This window comes from Halichoerus grypus, chromosome 4 (genome assembly GCF_964656455.1).
Source record: "Halichoerus grypus chromosome 4, mHalGry1.hap1.1, whole genome shotgun sequence".
Taxonomy (NCBI): domain Eukaryota; kingdom Metazoa; phylum Chordata; class Mammalia; order Carnivora; family Phocidae; genus Halichoerus; species Halichoerus grypus.
Window position 1 is genome coordinate 40,449,023 of NC_135715.1, and position 19,064 is coordinate 40,468,086.

General features: G+C 33.0%; 1 long non-coding RNA gene across 4 annotated transcripts in view; it reads left to right on the top strand.

Annotated features, from left to right (window-relative positions):
- Positions 1–19,064, top strand: part of LOC144381474 (uncharacterized) — a 232,783-nt gene that overhangs the window by 105,004 nt on the left and 108,715 nt on the right. For 2 of the 4 annotated variants that reach the window (XR_013446718.1, XR_013446717.1), the window contains exon 2: positions 16,810–16,867. The exons of the other annotated variants lie outside the window; for them this stretch is intronic. This is a non-coding gene — a long non-coding RNA (uncharacterized LOC144381474). The remainder of the gene's footprint in view (positions 1–16,809; positions 16,868–19,064) is intronic. 4 annotated transcript variants of the gene reach the window in all.

Here is a 19,064-nt window from a genome sequence, read left to right on the forward strand (position 1 = left end):
AAAAGGCTATTAATGAGGTGCAATCAAAAATGGAGGCTCTAACTGCTAGGATATAAATGAGGCAGAAGAGAGAATCAGTGAGATAGAAGACCAAATGATGGAAAATAAAGAAGCTGAGAAAAAGAGAGATAAACAACTACTGGATCATGAGGGCAGAATTTGAGAGATAAGTGATACCGTAAGACGAAACAACATTAGAATAATTGGGATCCCAGAAGAAGAAGAAAGAGAGAGCGGGGCAGAAGGTATATTGGAGCAAATTATAGCAGAGAACTTCCCTAATTTGGGGAAGGAAACAGGCATCAAAATCCAGAAGGCATAGAGAACCCCTCCTCAAAATCAATAAAAATAGGTCAACACCCCGACATCTAATAGTAAAACTTACGAGTCTCAGAGACAAAGAGAAAATCCTGAAAGCAGCTCGGGATAAGAGGTCTGTAACCTACAATGGTAGAAACATTAGATTGACAACAGACCTATCCACAGAGACCTGGCAAGCCAGAAAGGACTGGCAGGATATATTCAGAGCACTAAATGAGAAAAATATGCAGCCAAGAATACTATATCCAACTAGGCTGTCACTGAAAATAGAAGGAGAGATAAAAAGCTTCCAGGACAAACAAAAACTAAAGGAATTTGCAAACAGAAAACCAGTCCTACAAGAAATATTGAAAGGGGTCCTCTAAGCAAAGAGAGAGCCTAAAAGCAACATAGATCAGAAAGGAACACAGACAATATACAATAACAGTCATCTTACTGGCAATACAATGGCGCTAAATTCATATCTTTCAATAGTTACCCTGAATGTAAATGGGCTAAATGCCCCAATCAAAAGACACAGGCTATCAGATTGGATTAAAAAACAAGACCCATCGATATGCTGTCTGCAAGAGACTCATTTTAGACCCAAAGACACCTCTAGATTGAAAGTGAGGGGGTGGAAAACCATTTACCATGCTAATGGACACCAAAAGGAAGCTGGGGTGGCAATCCTTATATTAGACAAATTAGATTTTAAACCAAAGACTATAATAAGAGATGAGGAAGGACACTATATCATACTTAAAGGGTCTATCCAACAAGAAGATCTAACAATTGTAAATATCTATGCCCCTAACATGGGAGCAGCCAATTTTATAAGCCAATTAATAATAAAAGCAAAGAAACACATTGACAACAATACAATAATAGTAGGGGAGTTTAACACCCCCCTCACTGAAATGAACAGATCATCTAAGCAAAAGATCAACAAGGAAATAAAGACTTTAAATGACACACTGGACCAAATGGACTTCAGAGATATATTCAGAATATTCCATCCCAAAGCAACGGAATACACATTCTTCTCTAGTGCCCATGGAACATCCTCCAGAATAGATCACATCCTAGGTCACAAATCAGGTCTCAACTGGTACCAAAAGATTGGGATCATTCCCTGTATATTTTCAGACCACAGTGCTTTGAAACTAGAACTCAATCACAAGAGGAAAGTCGGAAAGAACTCAAATACATGGTGGCTAAAGAGCATCCTACTAAAGAATGAATGGGTCAACCAGGAAATTAAAGAAGAATTAAAAAAATTCCTGGAAACAAATGAAAATGAAAACACAACTGTTCAAAATCTTTGGGATGCAGCAAAGGCGGTCCTAAGAGGAAAGCATATAGCAATACAAACCTTTCTCAAGAAACAAGAAAGGTCTCAAATACACAACCTAACTCTACACCTAAAGGAGCTGTAGAAAGAACAGCAAATAAAGCCTAAACCCAGCAGGAGAAGAGAAATAATAAAGATCAGAGCAGAAATCAATGAAATAGAAACCAAAAGAACAGTAAACAGATCAACGAAACTAGGGGCTGGTTCTTTGAAAGAATTAATAAGATTGATAAACCCCTGGCCAGACTTATCAAAAAGAAAAGAGAAATGACCCAAATAAATAAAATCATGAATGAAAGAGGAGAGATCACAACCAACACCAAAGAAATACAAACAATTATAAGAACATATTATGAGCAACTATATGCCAGCAAATTATATATTTCTTTTTAATTTTCTTTTAAAAGTAGTTCTCTAATATGGTAATATCATTGCTATATATTTGGTGTTTGGAATAAAAAAGCTATATTTTGCATCGCCTTTTTAAAGGGTTCTCTGGCTGGCTCAGTCAGAACAGCATGCGACTCTTGATCTTGGGATTGTGAGTTCAAGCCCCTTGTTGGGTGTAGAGATTACTTAAAAATAAAAAAATAATAATAATAAATTTAAAAACAAACAAACCTTTTTTAGAAGAAGTGATATTTAAATTCTCCACGTGTTGCAAGTGGGTAGGAAAAGAGCATCTAGCTAGAGGCAACAGCAAAAGTAGACACTCTGAAGTTAGAACATCCATGAAACTGCATCAGTATGATTTGAACATAATCCATGATGCTTAGAGTGATATGTGTTGAGGTGTGAAATGTAAGTTCATAGAATCATTTTAATGAGGAAAATTTAGAGCCATGGAAAGGAGCAAAGATTTAATTCTCAGGACAATGAAGAGAAACATGTAACAAGTTTTAGGAGGATGAACCACAAATTTATATTTTAAATGACTGAATGCTTTGCTCAGTGGCACGCCTTCCTACTCGTAGCGTGGCCCAGGGAGCCCTGGCATCGGCATCAACTGAGAGCTTACAAGAAACGCAGGATCTTTGGTCCATACTGCAGATCTACCTAATTGAAATTGACATTTTAAAATGTTTGGTTAATTCCTTGGTACATTAAAGTCTGAGAGCACTGGTTTAAGACGTGCTTCTTCGAGTCCACGACGGGTTCATGCCACTGTAGACGGTGTTTCCTTGGCCTGCTTCACAGCCCTCAGCCTGCAGTTTCTTTTGCTGCGCTCCTGGCTTAGGACACCATTTCATGTTTCTCAAGTCTTCCTTTTTCTTGTTTTCATTCTCATCTTGTTGGAGTATATTTTCAAGTAATTGCCTCAGAAAGAGTTTAGTGGAGGTAAATCTATTGGTCGTGGCATGATCCAAGTTTGGCTGCCTCTAGAATTCAAGGTAAAGAGCTGCTTTTCCTCAGAACTTTAATACACTGATCTATTGTGCTGGAATCTGGCACTTTTCCTGAGCAGTATGGTGGTAATATGGTAATATGAACCTTGTCCCATTGTAAAAAGAATCTTTTCTTTTTTTTTTTTTTTTTCTTTGCTTTCTCTCTGGAAGCTTTTATAAACTTTTCTTTGTACTTGGTGTTATTTTTTTTTTTAACATTTAAGTCTTTTTTTTTAAGATTTTATTCATTTATTTGACAGAGAGAGACACAGCGAGAGAGGGAACACAAACAAGCAGGGGGAGTGGGAGAGGGAGAAGCAGGCTTCCTGCTGAGCAGGGAGCCCAATGCGGGGCTGGATCCCAGGACCCTGGGACCATGACCTGAGCCAAAGGCGGACACTTAATGACTGAGCCAACCAGGCGCTCACATATTTGGTGTTATATTAAATAATGTTATGCTTAGTGTTGGGGCATATTTTCCTCAGTATTAATTTGACAAGACTTTCCTGTCCATTTCATTTATTTATTTTTTTTATTTCTCTTTCCAGAACTTCTGTGTGGTATGTTGGACATCCTGAATTTTTCTCTGTCAAGTATTTCTTCATTATTTTGTTTTTTATATCTTTTTTTTGTGAGGAAATAAAAAGCAGCCCCTTACATCCAGGAAGTGATCTGACAATGACAGTTGGCTTCAGTGTTGTTGGAAGATGGCCTGATACTCATAACTAGGCCAGACTGTTCTCTTCTTAGGCACACATGATCTCGTAGGCACCAACATCAAGATCACACTGAGATTATGATAAAGTGAGATAGCAAACATCTCATTTCTTAGCAGTTATTAGTGACTGCTATTTCTTTATCAACTACAGTGTGATTCTTGCTCTAATATGGCCTTCCTATAGATAAAATTAATGAGATGCTCAAACACATAAATGCTACTGCTTTCTAACAGCACCCAATCCAAAGTGGACCCCCATTTCCAGACCCTGTTTCCAAAATTACCCAATAAAAGACCAAATCCAATTACAGGTTCTTTCTAATGCTTTTTTTTTTTTTTTTTTTTAATGTTTTTATTCATTTTTTTGAGAGAGAGAGTACAAGAAGGGGGAGTGTCAGAGGGAGAAACAGACTCCCCGCTGAGGAGGGAGCCTGATGTGGGGCTCAATCCTGGGATTCCAGGATCATGACCTGAGCCAAAGGTAGCCGCTTAACCAACTGAGCCACCCAGGTGCCCTTTTAATGCTTGCTTTATGAGACCTCCTACCATTCCTTATAGTGTGTGTTCTCCCTCTCTGCAATTAGTAATAAACTCACTTATTCACCTACAGGTGTGTTCCTGGTGACCTTTGGCTGGAAGACATTGATAGAAGTATATTTTATAAATGCAGAGGGAAATTACTAGTTTTACTTTACAAATTGAGAAACAGAAACTTAAAGAAGTTAAAGAAGATTTAGGAAATATTTTTCTTTTAAGTAAAAATTATTTTCATTTCACACCTCCTTGGTAATGTGTGAGAACCCCCTGTCACCCAAGGATATATAGCCTTTTTAGCTTTGTCTTAATGCCATGCATACTGGCAGACTTTATCCCTTCCTGCCTTCCCATAAAAATTTAAATATTATTTCTCAGTTCCATGGTGGTGTTACTTCAAGTTAGATTATTATAACTACTCTATTGATGTAAGAAATGGCTCACTTTAAAGAATTTCCTCTGTTGGTAGCAACGAATTTTCAGCACTGGCCAAGTCACGAGGAAGGGGTCATGAAAGAAATTTGAGATCACAGCACATGGGCAGAATTTCCTCCACATGAAGTAAGCATTGCTCTTAGTGACAGAAGTTGTAGGTATAAATAAAAGTCAAGAAACCTTTCACTCAGGAGATGCTTTATAGTCCCATCTACTCCAAGCCACTGATTTCACAAGTGGGGAAAAATATATATAGACCCCAAATAATTATTTAAATTCCTCAGGGAATTCACTTATGGAAAAAGCCTCTTCTTATGGCCCTTCTAGATGCCACTGTTGAGGAAATACTGGATTCCTCTTATTGGGAGTACTGAAAGACATTTTTTTAGTCAGAAATTTAAAATATGTCACTAAATCACAACACTTCTGCAATAATGGTATTAATTTCCACTGTTTTTATTATTCAACATATAAGTAACTCTAAATTGCCTGCATTAATTAAGACAATTTATTTTCCTTCATATTTATTACACAGAATAATATTCAACTTTTAAAGGAGCAAGAAAAATGTCTAGATAGTGATAAATTATGTACTACTCACTTTCTAATTGAACGTTTCAGTGGATGATCCTTTCTATTTAGTGAGACTTAACTTCATTGCATCAATGATTAATTAGCATGACTGTTGACATAAATTTCTAAAGAAACAATATTTCTGTAAATCAGATTGTTTTTATAAATGCACATTGTGGGGAAACAGTTATATTCACTGTATTTGGGAAATTATAAAAATAGAAGAGTCAATAAAACACAATTTTGTCTTATGCATTCCTTAACTGAAAGACATTTCAACATCTATTAAATATATTTTTTATCCTTTGTGATCAGAGCTCTAAAACTTTGAAATATGATAAACTACTGATTTTAAATTAGCAAATTGCTAAATTAGATTCTTAACCTGAGAAAGGATGACTGTTTAACTTGTACAAGTTATGCCTGTGCAGGATTAATCAATCCTCTGTCTCTGCAATATAACCAAGAAATGAATTGTGATATATTGATCTATTCAATATCTAATTTGTGACTGTCCATTCTTTACCACACCATTGTGTAGATGCTACAAATTTGTCAGGGAAGAAAACAGATGCAGTTTATGCCCTTATGGATTGTACAGCCCAGTGGAAAAAAATGTAGCATTTAAGAGCTAAGCTAGTGTGGAAGAACAAAAATTTAATCTGAGAAATAACTGTTAAACTGAGATCAAAAGGGTGAGTAGCAGTCACCTGGTGAATTTAATATAGGAGGATGAGTGAAAGAAACTTTCCTGCAAAGGAAATCATGTGAAGGCTCATATTTTAGAGAAAATGCAGCACATTCTAAAAAGTAAGAAGAGTTATTCTGATGAAGTGAAATGAGTAACACAGAGAAAGGTGAAAAAGAAAGCTGGAGAGGAAGACATGCACCAGATTGCAGGGATGATGTTTGGCAAGGACAATGAAAAGTCACTAAAGCATTTTTTAAATATAAATGACACATTCTGCTTTATTATTTTTAAAGATGACAGTGGATATAGACTGGATTACACAAAGTCTAGAGAGATACACTCTAGTTAAAATATGAAAGAGGAAGAGATGAGGCGTTAACAGGATAAAAAGCAGTAGATGGCTTCAAAATATAAAGGAGACATGCTCAAGGTCAGATGGTAAATTATAAATGGATTAATGGATAGTGAATCACAAAAAGATATTTTAAAAAGTTAATCCACTGTGATTAAAAAATTTAAAAAAATTAAAAAGTTAATCCATATGGTTTTGCTGATGATAGTTTCGGGGTGGATAGTCATATATTCTGAAATCAATGATCTCTCCCAGGTTTTAGGATTAAGCAATTGCTCAAATTGTGCTAACACTTAATGAAACAAGAGAGTAACATGCAAAGAGAAGACTCATTTAAGAGTCATGTGGAGCCACCTACACAATAAACTATGAATAAATATCCCAGGAGGTGGAAAAAAAAGAGAGGGAAGTTTGTTACATATAGTAACCAAAAAAGGGAAGCCTTCAGTAAATGGCTGCAGTTAAGACTGCAAATATTGTTGAGAAGACAAGAACGTTACATGTCCTGAAGTGAAACTTGTATTTAGCCACACAGAAGCCACAGATGTCTTTAGCAAAAGAACAGTGTGAAGAAGTAGGAATAATAGTAGCTTGAATGGGATGATGATGTATTGAATTATGAAGGTATGTATGGTGAAGAAAAATGTTTAGCCTTGAAGAGTGTGTGATAGATGGGTATGATGTTAATTTTAATTAAAGAGATTTAAGCTTCTTTAATACTGATGAAGAGACTGTAATATAATTTGAAGAAAAAGAAGATAAAGTGAAATCAGCAGTACGAACTTTCCATTAAGGAGAATCTACAGTATGCAGAAGAAGGAAATAAAAACAGCCATTAACAAGAAAGAGAGTCAGTTTATCATTATGATAAGAGTACAAGGGGATGCATGCATGTAAAAACAACTCTTAGGTTCATTGATCCTTTCTATGGTTTTTTAAATCTCTATTTCATTTGTTTGTCTTCTAATTTTCATTACTCTTTCCTTCTGCTAATTAGGCTTAGTTTATTCTTTTTCCAGTTCCCTAATATGTAATGCTAGGTTGTGTGAGACCTCGTTATTTTCTTGATGTATGATTTTATTACTAACTTCCTAATCAGCACTGCTTTTGATGCATCCCATAAGTTTTGGCCTGTTGTGTTTCCATTTTCACTTGTCTCAAGATATTTTTTTATTTCTCTTTTGAGTTGTTCAAGAGTTTCATACCATTGTGGTTGGGAAAGATACTTGACATAATTTCAGTGTTCTTAAATTTATTATGACTCATGTTGTGGGCTGATATGATTTATCCTGGAGAGTGTTCCATGTGAGCTCGAGGAGAATGTGTATCATACTCTTTTTGAATGGAATATTCTGTATATGTCTCTTAAAATCACTTGCCCTATAGTATTATTCAAGTCTACTTTTTCTGTTTATTTTCTGTCTGGATGATGTGTCCATTGTTGAAAGTGAGACACTGAAGTCTCCTACCATTATTGTACTGCTATTTCTCCCTTCAGATCTGTTAATATTTGTTTTATATGTTTAGGTGCTCTAATGTTGGTGGCTTATATATTTACAGTTATAAAATATATATGGAACTCATACAACCCAATAGCAAGGAAAAACAACAACAACAACAAATAATTTAAAAATGGGCAAAGGACCAAAATAGATATTTTTCCAAAGAAGACATACAAATGCTTAATAGGTATAAAAAAGAAGCTCACCATCACTAATCATCAGGGAAATAAAAATCAAAATTACAATGAGATATCATCTCTTATCTGTTAGGATGGCTATTACAAAAAGTAAAAAGATAAGTGTTGGTGAGGATGTGGAGAAAAGGGAACCTTGCACACTGTTGGTAAGAATGTAAATTAATACAATTATTAAGGAAAACAATATGGAGATTCTTTTAAAAAATTAAAATTGAACTATGATGTAGCAATCCTACTTCTGGGTATACAACCAAAGGAAATAAAATAAAAATTTGAAGAGATATCGGCACTCCTATGTTGATTGCAACATTATTCACAATAGCCTGCCAGTGCCTGTCAGTGAATGAAAAGATTAAGAAATGTGATATATATATATATTTTCCAGTATTTTATATATCTTGTGGAAAATTATATATATATATATATATATATATATATATATATATATATATATATATATAATGTATATATATCATATACAATATAATAAAACATAAATATTTTATAACTTAGATAAAACATAATATATATTTATAAGCATAAATATATATTTTAGATATATTTCAAACTTAAAAAAATAAATCCTGCAATTTGCAACCACATGGATGAATCTGAGGACATTATGCTAAATGAAATAAACTGAAAAAGAAAGACAAATACTTCACGACCTCTCATTTCTGGAATCTATTAATGTCAGACTCATAGGAGAGAGAAGAATAGTGGTTGTAAGGGACTGGAGGGTCATGGAGAGGTAGTCAAAGGGCACAAAATTTCAGTTGTGAGATAAGTTCTAGAGACCTAAAGTACTGCATAGTGACTGTAGTTAGCAATGATGTATTGCATACTGAAAATGTGCTGAGAGTAGATCTTAAGTGTTCTCACCACACAAAAAAGTAACTGTTGACATGAGAGATAGGTTAATTAGCTTAAACGTGATAATAATTTAAAAATGTGTATATATATACATATATATATATATCAAAACATCACATTATACAGATTCAATATATACAATTTTAATTTGTCAATACATCAAAAAGCTGGGGAAAAAAGATGGATATGTGCAAATACAGGGATGTTTGTATATTTACAGAGAAAATTCCTTGAATCATTTTTTTTCCTTTATATTAGGCCAGTCTTTTGCTGAACATGTGTGAAGAAGGGGGGGTGAGAAATTTAAGAGAACAATGAACTAAAGTGAAATAATAGCTATTTCATATTCACCAGAATGGTTAATTAAAAAAAAACACTAACATTATTGAATATAATTATGGATGTAGAGCAACTTGGATCATTGATATCTGCTGGTCAGAATGTAAAATTAAACCACTTTAGAAAAAAATGTCAGTTTATTTAAAATTTAAGTGTAAACATACATGTCTATATTATGACCCAGGAATTCCATACCTGGGTATTTATACAAGAGAATGAAACAAACACCCACAAAAGGAATGACAAGGGAATATTTCTATCAGCCATAATCAAAATCATCAAAGCCTAAAGATACCCTAAATGTCCACAATGGGATAATAAAAAAAATATAATAGCTATATAAAAATGAACAATTATTCAATAATAAAGAGGAAGATGGAAGGTATTACAGATGCAATGCAGCAACACGGATATATTTCAAAAGCATTCCAGTGAGTTATAGTCAGAAACTAAAGAGTACATGAAATATAATTCCATTTATCTGAAGTTCTACAATAGAGTAGGCAAAATGGATCTATAATAGTAGAAATCAAAAAGTGGTTGCTTCAATAAAATTGATAAGTCTGTAGCCAGGCTAACTAGGAAAAAAAGAAGGAAGACACAGATTACTGATATCAAAAATGAAAGAGGGGACATCACCATACATACCATGGATATTAAAAGGAAAATAAAGGCATATTATGAGCAACTCTTTGCCCACAAATTTGATAACCTAGATGAAATGGACCAATTCCTTTAAAAACACAATCTTCCAAAAGTCACACATGTAGAAATAGATAATATATATAGGCTTATATCTACAAAAGAAGTTAAATCAGTAAACAATAACCTTCCAAAACATGAAGCTCCAGACCAATATGGATTCACTGGTAAATTTACCAAACATTTAAAAAAATATATACAAATTCTCTACAATCCTTTCCAGAAGATAGAAGCAGGGGGACTACTTCCTAACGATTTCTATGATGTCTGCATCACTCCAATACTAAAACCAGAAAAAAAAAAAAATTACAAGAAACTACAGACCATTATCTGTACATATCTATCTCATGAACATAGATGCAAAAACCCACAACAAAATATAGGTAAATCAAATGCAACAATATATAAAAACGATTATATACCATGATCAAGTGAGATTTATCCAGGTACAAGCCTAGTTCAGAAGTCAAAAAACCAAATGTTTTCCATTACATCAATAGGCTAAAGATGACAAATCACTTGATGATATAAATAGATGCAGAAAAAAACATGTGACAAAATTCAACCACCATTCATAAAAAAAAAAAAAAAGACTCAGCAAACTAGGAATAGAGGGCAACTTCCACAACTTGATAAAGAACATCTACAAAAAATTCTGCAACCAACATCACCCTTAATGATGAGAAATTGGATGTTTTCCTAATAAGATTAGGAGCAAGGCAAGGATGTCCTCTCCCACCAGTTCTTTTTTACATTGCACTGAAAGTCCTAGCTAATGCAATAAGTAAAGAAAAGGACATACAATTGCACTGATTAGGAAGAAAGAAATAAAACTGTCTTAGTCCACAGATGACAGATTGTCAATGTAGAAAATTGGAAAAAAATGGCCAATTTTAATTAGGAACTAATAAGCAACTATAACAAAGCTGCTGTATATAAGATCCAGTCACCCACTTTCTTATATACCAGCAATGAATAAGTGGAATTTGAAATTAAAAATGCAATACCATTTATATCAGCACCTCCCAAAATGAAATACTTAAGTATAAATCTAACTATGTACAATACCTATATCAGGAAAATTACAAAACTCTGATGAAAGAAATGAAAGAATAACTAAATAAATGGAAAGATATTCCATGTTCTTGTGTAGAAGGGATAAATGTTTTCAAGGTGTCAGTTTTTTGCCAATTAGTTTACAGATTAAATGCAATCCCAATAAAAATCCCTAAAAATTATTTTCTGGGTATCAACCATCTGATTACAGAGTTTATATGGAAGGGCAAAAGACCTGGAATAACTTGCTAAATATTGAAGAAGACCAATGTCAGAGGAATGATACTCCATGACTTTAAGCCTTATTACAAACCTACAGTAATCAAGACTGTGGTATTGGTGAAAGAATAGGTATCACAACTGTTAGAATGGCCCAACCTCAAAACACTAACACTAAACCCTGGCAAGAATGGGGAACAGGAACTCTAATCCATTGCTAGTGGGAACGCTTTTGTACAGCCACTTTGGAAGACAGTTTAGAAGGTTCTTATAAAACTAAACATACTCTTACCATATGACTCAGCAATCAAACTCCTTGATATTTGCCCAAAGAAGTGGAAAACTTATGTCCACACAAAAAACTGGACAGATGTTTATAGCAGCTTATTCATAATTATCAAAACTTGGAAGGAACTAAGATGTCCTTCAGTAGTTGAATGGATAAATAAACTGTAACACATTCAGACAATGGAATGTAATTCAGTGCTAAAAAGAAGTTGGCTATCAAGCCATGAAAATACAGAGAGGACTTAAATGCATATTAGTAAGTTAAAGAAGCCAACATGAAAAGGCTACATACTGTATGATCCCAACTATATGAGATTCTGGAAAAGGAAAACTATGGAGACAGTAAAAAGATCAGTGATTGCCAGAAATTAGGGTATAGGGAAGGATAAATATGCACAGCACAGAGGATTTTTAGGGCAGTGAAACTCTTTTGTATGATACTATAATAATATATACATGTCGTTATACAACTGTCAAAACCATAGAATGTACAAAACCAAGAGTGAACCCTAAAGTGAACTATGAACTTTGGGTGATAATGATGTGTTGATATAGCTTCATTAATTGTAACAAATATACCAGTCACTCTGGTGTGGGATGTTGACAGTGGGAAAAGCTATGCATGTGTGGGGGCAAGGGGTATATGGTAAATCTCTATATTTTCCCCCTCAATTTTGCTGTGGCCTAAAACTGCTTTAAACAATAAAGGTTATTAATTTTTCAGTGATTGTTTTCTAGGGAAAATTAAATGAAAAGAGGCAAGTGGATCTTTTTCAGATAATATAAACGTCTTATATCTTGATTGGGGTTATGGTTACACAGGTGTATACAATTGTCAAAACTCAACAAACTTATAATTAATGTCTACAATCTATGCATTTTATTTTGTTAAAAGTATATGTCAATAAAAAGTTTAAGATATCTAACACTTGATTGACAAGAACAGATATGTGATATTAACAGCAATTATTTTGAGTGTGAAGTCCATTATTTGACTCTAAAGTATAATCTATGTCATATTGGTCTCAGCTGAGTCTTGCATCCCTTACGTTCATGAGCCAAACCAGGTCAAAAACTTGGAATTTACTCTTTCTGCAGAAATAAACAGGAAATAACAGGAAATATACAAATCTCACTGTAACTTGATCATTAAGACAAATTCGTGCCCAACTTCAGTTTTTTATTGAACAGCTGTAGAAAACAGTTACATTCCACAGGTGTTCAAAATTGTTTGCAGCAGCTTATCTTATATATTTTTCCTCCCATCTAGCCATATCAGAGTAAACTATTCAAGAAAAAAATATACTGAAATTCTTGGCAAAGTAAGATAGTGAATATCAAAGGTAAATAAATATATATGTTTATATATAATTTATATTTCACTTATAACATTTATTTTTATATATTTATGCATGTATGAACATATATATAAACTGTGTTGTGAATATGTGTAAAAGATGTGTACATGTGTTAAAAATATATGTATGTGTGTATTTTTTTTCTTATGAAACCATTAGATAATGCCTCTTTAATAAAATAAGGGGTGTACAAATTTAATTCCACACTGAAATTTTCAAAATATAAACTTTCAAAATCAAAGGAACAGAATGCAAAACAAAAACATTTGAATTCTGTCTCTGATGAGCTTTCTAAAATAACACTTTGTAAGGAAATATTGGCTCAATTTGAAACATTCCTAATAAAGGTATATAAAAACTATTTGTTAACATAAGAGTTTAGAATTAAGGGAAAAAAGATTTTAATTACATTGTTAGAATCTGTAAAATACCGCATAAAAACATCACTTGATGTTTATAATTTTGTAAATGTTAGCTTGTTTTATTGTTATGTACAAATGACTAAAATCAAATCATTAGCGTTGAGATAAAACAGAAGGAAGGAAAATATTGTGAAGATCAAATTTTACTGACTGGAGGGCATCTTTGTTTTATAATATTGGTAGAGAAGTAGCTGCCACAAGAACGGGCCTTGTTATATGTGAAAGGAGTGCCTCGATGAGGACAAAAGGCAACCCAAGTGTCCACCCATAGATAAATAAAGAAGATCTCTCTCTCTCTCTCTCTCTCACACACACACACACACGAATATTTCTCAGCCATAAAAAAGAATAAGATCTTGCCATTTGCAACAACATGGATGAACCTAGAGGGTATTATGCTAAGTGAAATAAGTCAGACAGAGAAAGGAAAATCATATGATTTCACTTATATGTGGAACCTAAAACAAACAAAGAATAAACAAAAAGCAGAAATGAGTCCACAAGTACAAAGAACAAACTGATGACTGCCAGAGGGGAGGGTGGTGAGGGGTGGGCAAAATGGGTGAAAGAGAGTGGGAGGTACAAGCTCTCATTATAAAATTAATAAGACTTGGGGATAAAAGAGACAACATAGGGAATATAGTTAATGATACTGTAATAGTCTCGTATGTAGATAGTAGCTACACTAGTGAGCATATATAGAGGGTTGTCAAATCACTACGTTGTGCACCTAAAATGAATGTAACATTATGTGTCAAATATAATTCAATAAAAAATAAGTAAATAAAAATAAAACAGTTTATAAAATATAAGAGACAATAGTAAAATAAAAATGGTGCATAAGATAATAGAAAGTGACTATATAATGCTTATTCTGAAAGAGAACAATAATTGGACAAGAAGAAATGAGGAAATGTAAGCACTGAAAAAGAGAAGAGACTAAACAAAGAAAATGGAGACAAAGGATCTCATCACAATAGCATACAAGGCACTTTTCTCTTTTATACTTCAGGTTGGCCCTCTTCAATCTGTTTTAGATCTGTTCTTACACTTGACCATGGGCCATGCTTATTATAATTGAGATATGACTTATTTGTTACAGAATAAAAGAGCTATTAACATGAACAGGGATACATTCCTAAAAACCATGCAGGTTGTTTAAGGCCAACAACCATGATGACAGCCGAATCACATTTTCTGACGGGTACCTCTGGCATAAAATATTTGAAGATCATCCCCATCTTTAGGCACATATTCCTTCTCATATTTCAAAGAAATGATGCAACAGAAGTCTTGATTACTTTGGATCATTCCCATCAATATTATTATTATTGTTTACCCAGTAGAATTTGCATCATTTAAAAAGAAATACCCTCATAAATTAATAATTTTATTTAAAAATCTGAAACACATATGAACTTGTCAGAACAATCTGATTTGCTTTAACCTCATAAGTGAGCAAAAGTACTTTTGACAAAATAGTAAATGAGACCTAGGGTGTGTCCCCAGTCTGGCACATAAACCATAGCATTATAATTATTCTTAACAGCCATTAATATACATGATCCATCAATCAGCAAGAAAGCATGATCCTGATTTAGCAACTCAGATGAAAAGGCTCAGATGAAAAGGTCCACCTACTGTAGACCTTGATCTTTTAAATGGGGATCTCATTCTTCAAGTCATTTAAGACCACAGTAAAATCTGCATGTTTACACTCATGATCAATGTACAATTTTTGCTTAATCTTGAATCTTTAGATATAATAAGAAAATACATTCAGACCTGGATTTCTAGATAAGCATACTTTTGTTTTCATAGTTAAGTGGATTCAAATAACATTTTTGTGCTTTGAGTGAACATTAATTTCTGTTTTAGGTCTTTTGTGCCAGAGCATTCCATACTTTCTTTCTCTTGCTCTCTCATCTATTATTTTCCTTTCTTACTCTGTGGTCTATGGATACGTTATTAATCTTTTGGCATACTGAGAACTTGAAAATACTTTCTATATTATTGTATAGATTATATTATATAAATTAAATTATATAAATATATAATTTATATTATATAATTATATAAATTAAATCAAATGTTTCCCAAGGATACACTGTGTTTTTTCCTTGTTTGTGACAGTTGTAATGTTATTGTAATTTTCTAATCAAATATCATATAAACTGGTAAAATATTGATGTGAACATGGTTTTTACTGTGAAAACAATTTAATTATCAAATACATTATTAATAGAATTAATTAAACACTACTATCAAGGAACATGTGGGTAAAATAATGGTAAAATATCAGGATAAATAGCATTAATATTTTTTTCTCAGAATGCTTCATAAATTTATTTTAATTTCTTCCTCTGAGTTGAATATACTGAGACTGAAAATCCTTAGTGTACTTTAGGAACATATTTCATACAAGAAGTTTTTTGTGGCCCACAATCAATGGACTCATTAAAATAGAGACCTCACCTTTAAATCAAATTTCTAGTGAATATTCACTTATAAATGCTTACTTATTATAATATTAGTTGTGTTATTTTTATGATGATCTGATTTAGCACTTAAAAAAAATTGTCCTTAGCACAACTGGTCAAATCACAAAAACCAAGCTTCCATATTATATATATTTTCAAAAATAAGTTGTAAACATTTTGGTGTACCTTTTCTTTTCATGAAGCAATACATTATTGTATATTTGTTTTTGCTTTGAAATATTGAAACATAGAATTTAAGTGATGCAGAAAAGTACAAAATTATTACCTAGGGAGATGTTATTTCCTAAGATAGCCTGTGTGGTTAAAAAAATAGGATATATGGAATGGGGGTTAGAGAGTGCATTTGTGATGAGCACTAGGTGATATAAAGAAGTGTTGAATCACTAAATTGTACACCTGAAGCTTACTAATATTACCCTGTATGTTAACAAACTGAAATTTAAATAAAAACTTTAAAAAATAGATTATATGAAGTATTAAGAGACTGGCACTGTTCAGTTTTATACATGCATGTGTTTGTGAATATGAATATATAAATATACTTAATGCTGTAGGAACATAAAATAGTGTATATTGATTCTCTATTAATAAAGAAGATAAAATTAGCACCGTAACTCTTGCCGATACCTTCCGTCACTTTAGAAAAACCTCCTAAGAAGTATATGGTTTTAACTTATCACAAATAATGAAAAATGTGTTCTGCATTTTAAAAATATTACATTAACTGTTTAATATTAGTTTCAAATTTCAACCTAGCGATTGTTAATGGACACTTAACAATTTTTCCCCTTTGTGGTATCTTAATTTTAATTTTTTTCTTAATTGAATTTCACAATGAGTTTTCTTTTTCTCACAACTGTTTATCAGTGCTCTATTTCTGAGTTACTTCATATTTGAAAATTAATATCCATTATATTTCTAATCAAATGGCATCATGGCTGGGTAAAAATATTCTGGGATCATAGGAACTCTCAACATTTTGTAGACACTGATACATCCTTTCTCCTTAGATTTGAATTACATTGTGAGTGAACTTGAGGTCAACCTGAGTAACCACCTCCATACCTGGTGAGGGCATTTGCTTCTTTTTCTTCTCATTAGATACTTGAATAACTTTTCTTAATCCATTTATCTCATATATGTACATATGGACATTTTTCATTCTGCAATCAGATGAACAGTAGCACCCTTGTATGTTTTCTACTGGAAAGTCAGTTTCCATTTCACAACTTTTTTTTTCTTTTGTTGTACCTCTGAGTACCTTTCCTATTTAATTTGTGTGTTCTTTTCCTCAGATACTCCAAATCTGCCTGAAACTCCCCCCTTGAATATGGTAATTAAATGCTATGACAAGCAATTTGAAGCCTGAAACTTAGAATTAAGTAATTTTTTTTGTTTTGTTTAAAGATTTATTTATTTATTTTAGAGAGAGAGAGGAGAGAGAGCATGAGGGTAAAAGGGCAGAGGGAGAGGGAGAGAATCTCAAGCAGACTCTGCCCTGAGCATGGAGCCTGACGCAGGGCTCGATCTCATGAGCTAAGCTGAAACCAAGAGTGGGATGCCTGACTGACTGTGCCACCCAGGCACCCCTAAGTAATTGTTTTATTTTGAGATAACCTATTAAGCACAGTTTACTAATCATGTCTAAAGACAATATGGTAGAGTACAAATATGAAAAAATTGAATATTAAAATTATATCAGAATAAACATATATTGTACTAAACAAAGTAAGGTAATTGCATTCATTCTAAATCTGTACCCCAAAGACCTGGTTTTAAATACTGCAATTACTGACTGTTTAATAGTGGACAAGCACTAATATTTCTGAGCTACTGATTTCTCATTTGTGAAATGGAGCTAATATATATGAATATCAAATCTAATATCTCAGCACTCAATAAATACTAGACATAAATTATCACCTTCCATCACAGCTTAAGATTTACTATATGGGGGCGCCTGGGTGGCTCAGTTGGTTGAGTGACTGCCTTCGGCTCAGGTCATGATCCTGGAGTCCCTGGATCGAGTCCCACATCGGGCTCCCTGCTCGGCAGGGAGTCTGCTTCTCCCTCTGACCCTCCCCCCTCTCATGTGCTGTCTCTCTCATTCTCTCTCTCTCAAATAAATAAATAAAATCTTAAAAAAAAAAAAAAAAAAAGATTTACTATATGGAAAGTATAATAGCAAACAAGTATATTATTTTGTCGATTGCCTATATAAATATTTTTGAAATACTTTTAGATGTGAATATTGTCCTTTGTAACCTATAATTAGTATTAAGGTAAGAATATATATGCCTCTAGCTAAATAGCCCAGATGCATATACTTTTCAAGATAATATGTCTTTAACATTAATTGTTTAACACTAAGGTATATTAACAATGAATCACACTATGAATGTATTATTTTTAGCTTATTTTAATTACTCTGAATTCCTATCCAAAGGTTAATATAGTCCTATATATCAACTACTAAAACTCACACAATTTGTGAACCTAAATTGTTTATTCTCTATGAGATTTACTGGCTCTAAACTGTTTAGTGAACTGTCATTATCTTTCCATTTAAAGAATTAGTTAAGGCTGTAAACATTACGAAAATTCATCTGGGACATCCAAAGGTAGAAATAAAAATAATGAGCAAGGACTTTTTAATAATGTGAAGTGCCCTACTTAATTTGGAAGTACAAGTGTACAGACAAGATAGAAAAACATGTTTATATTAAAGTATTCACAAAGCAAAATTGAAAAACAGAAAGGGACAAATTAAAGAGGAAAAGCAAAGCTTTGGAAAATCAACAGCTTCAAATTCTATTGCTCTATCTCTCTGAAAAGGTTAGAGTGCTTTCAAGTTAAGAGAATATATAAATTTGGGGGCTCAGACCTCTTGAGTTTAGTTACACCCACCACCTGAACTACAGGTCAGACCTAGGATGGTCAGTTAAAGAGGAAACTGATGAATAACAATTATAACTCCAAGAAAAACTGCAACATTGGAACACTAAGTTTGGCTTACTAAATCCCTTTATAAATTATTTTGGTTAGATTACTTGTAGTGTCTCATTAACAATTATAATGCATTTATTTTGGTAGAATTCTTTTCCATTCATATTATTTTCCACAGACATAGCAGTCCACATCAAGGTTAAATGTGAGAAAAATTTCAGTGAAATTATTTTCCACAACCTTATTTATATAACACACAAAAAACAGTCTGTAGAGAGGATGGGATTTATTAGTAAATAAAAATACTTATTTTTTCTTC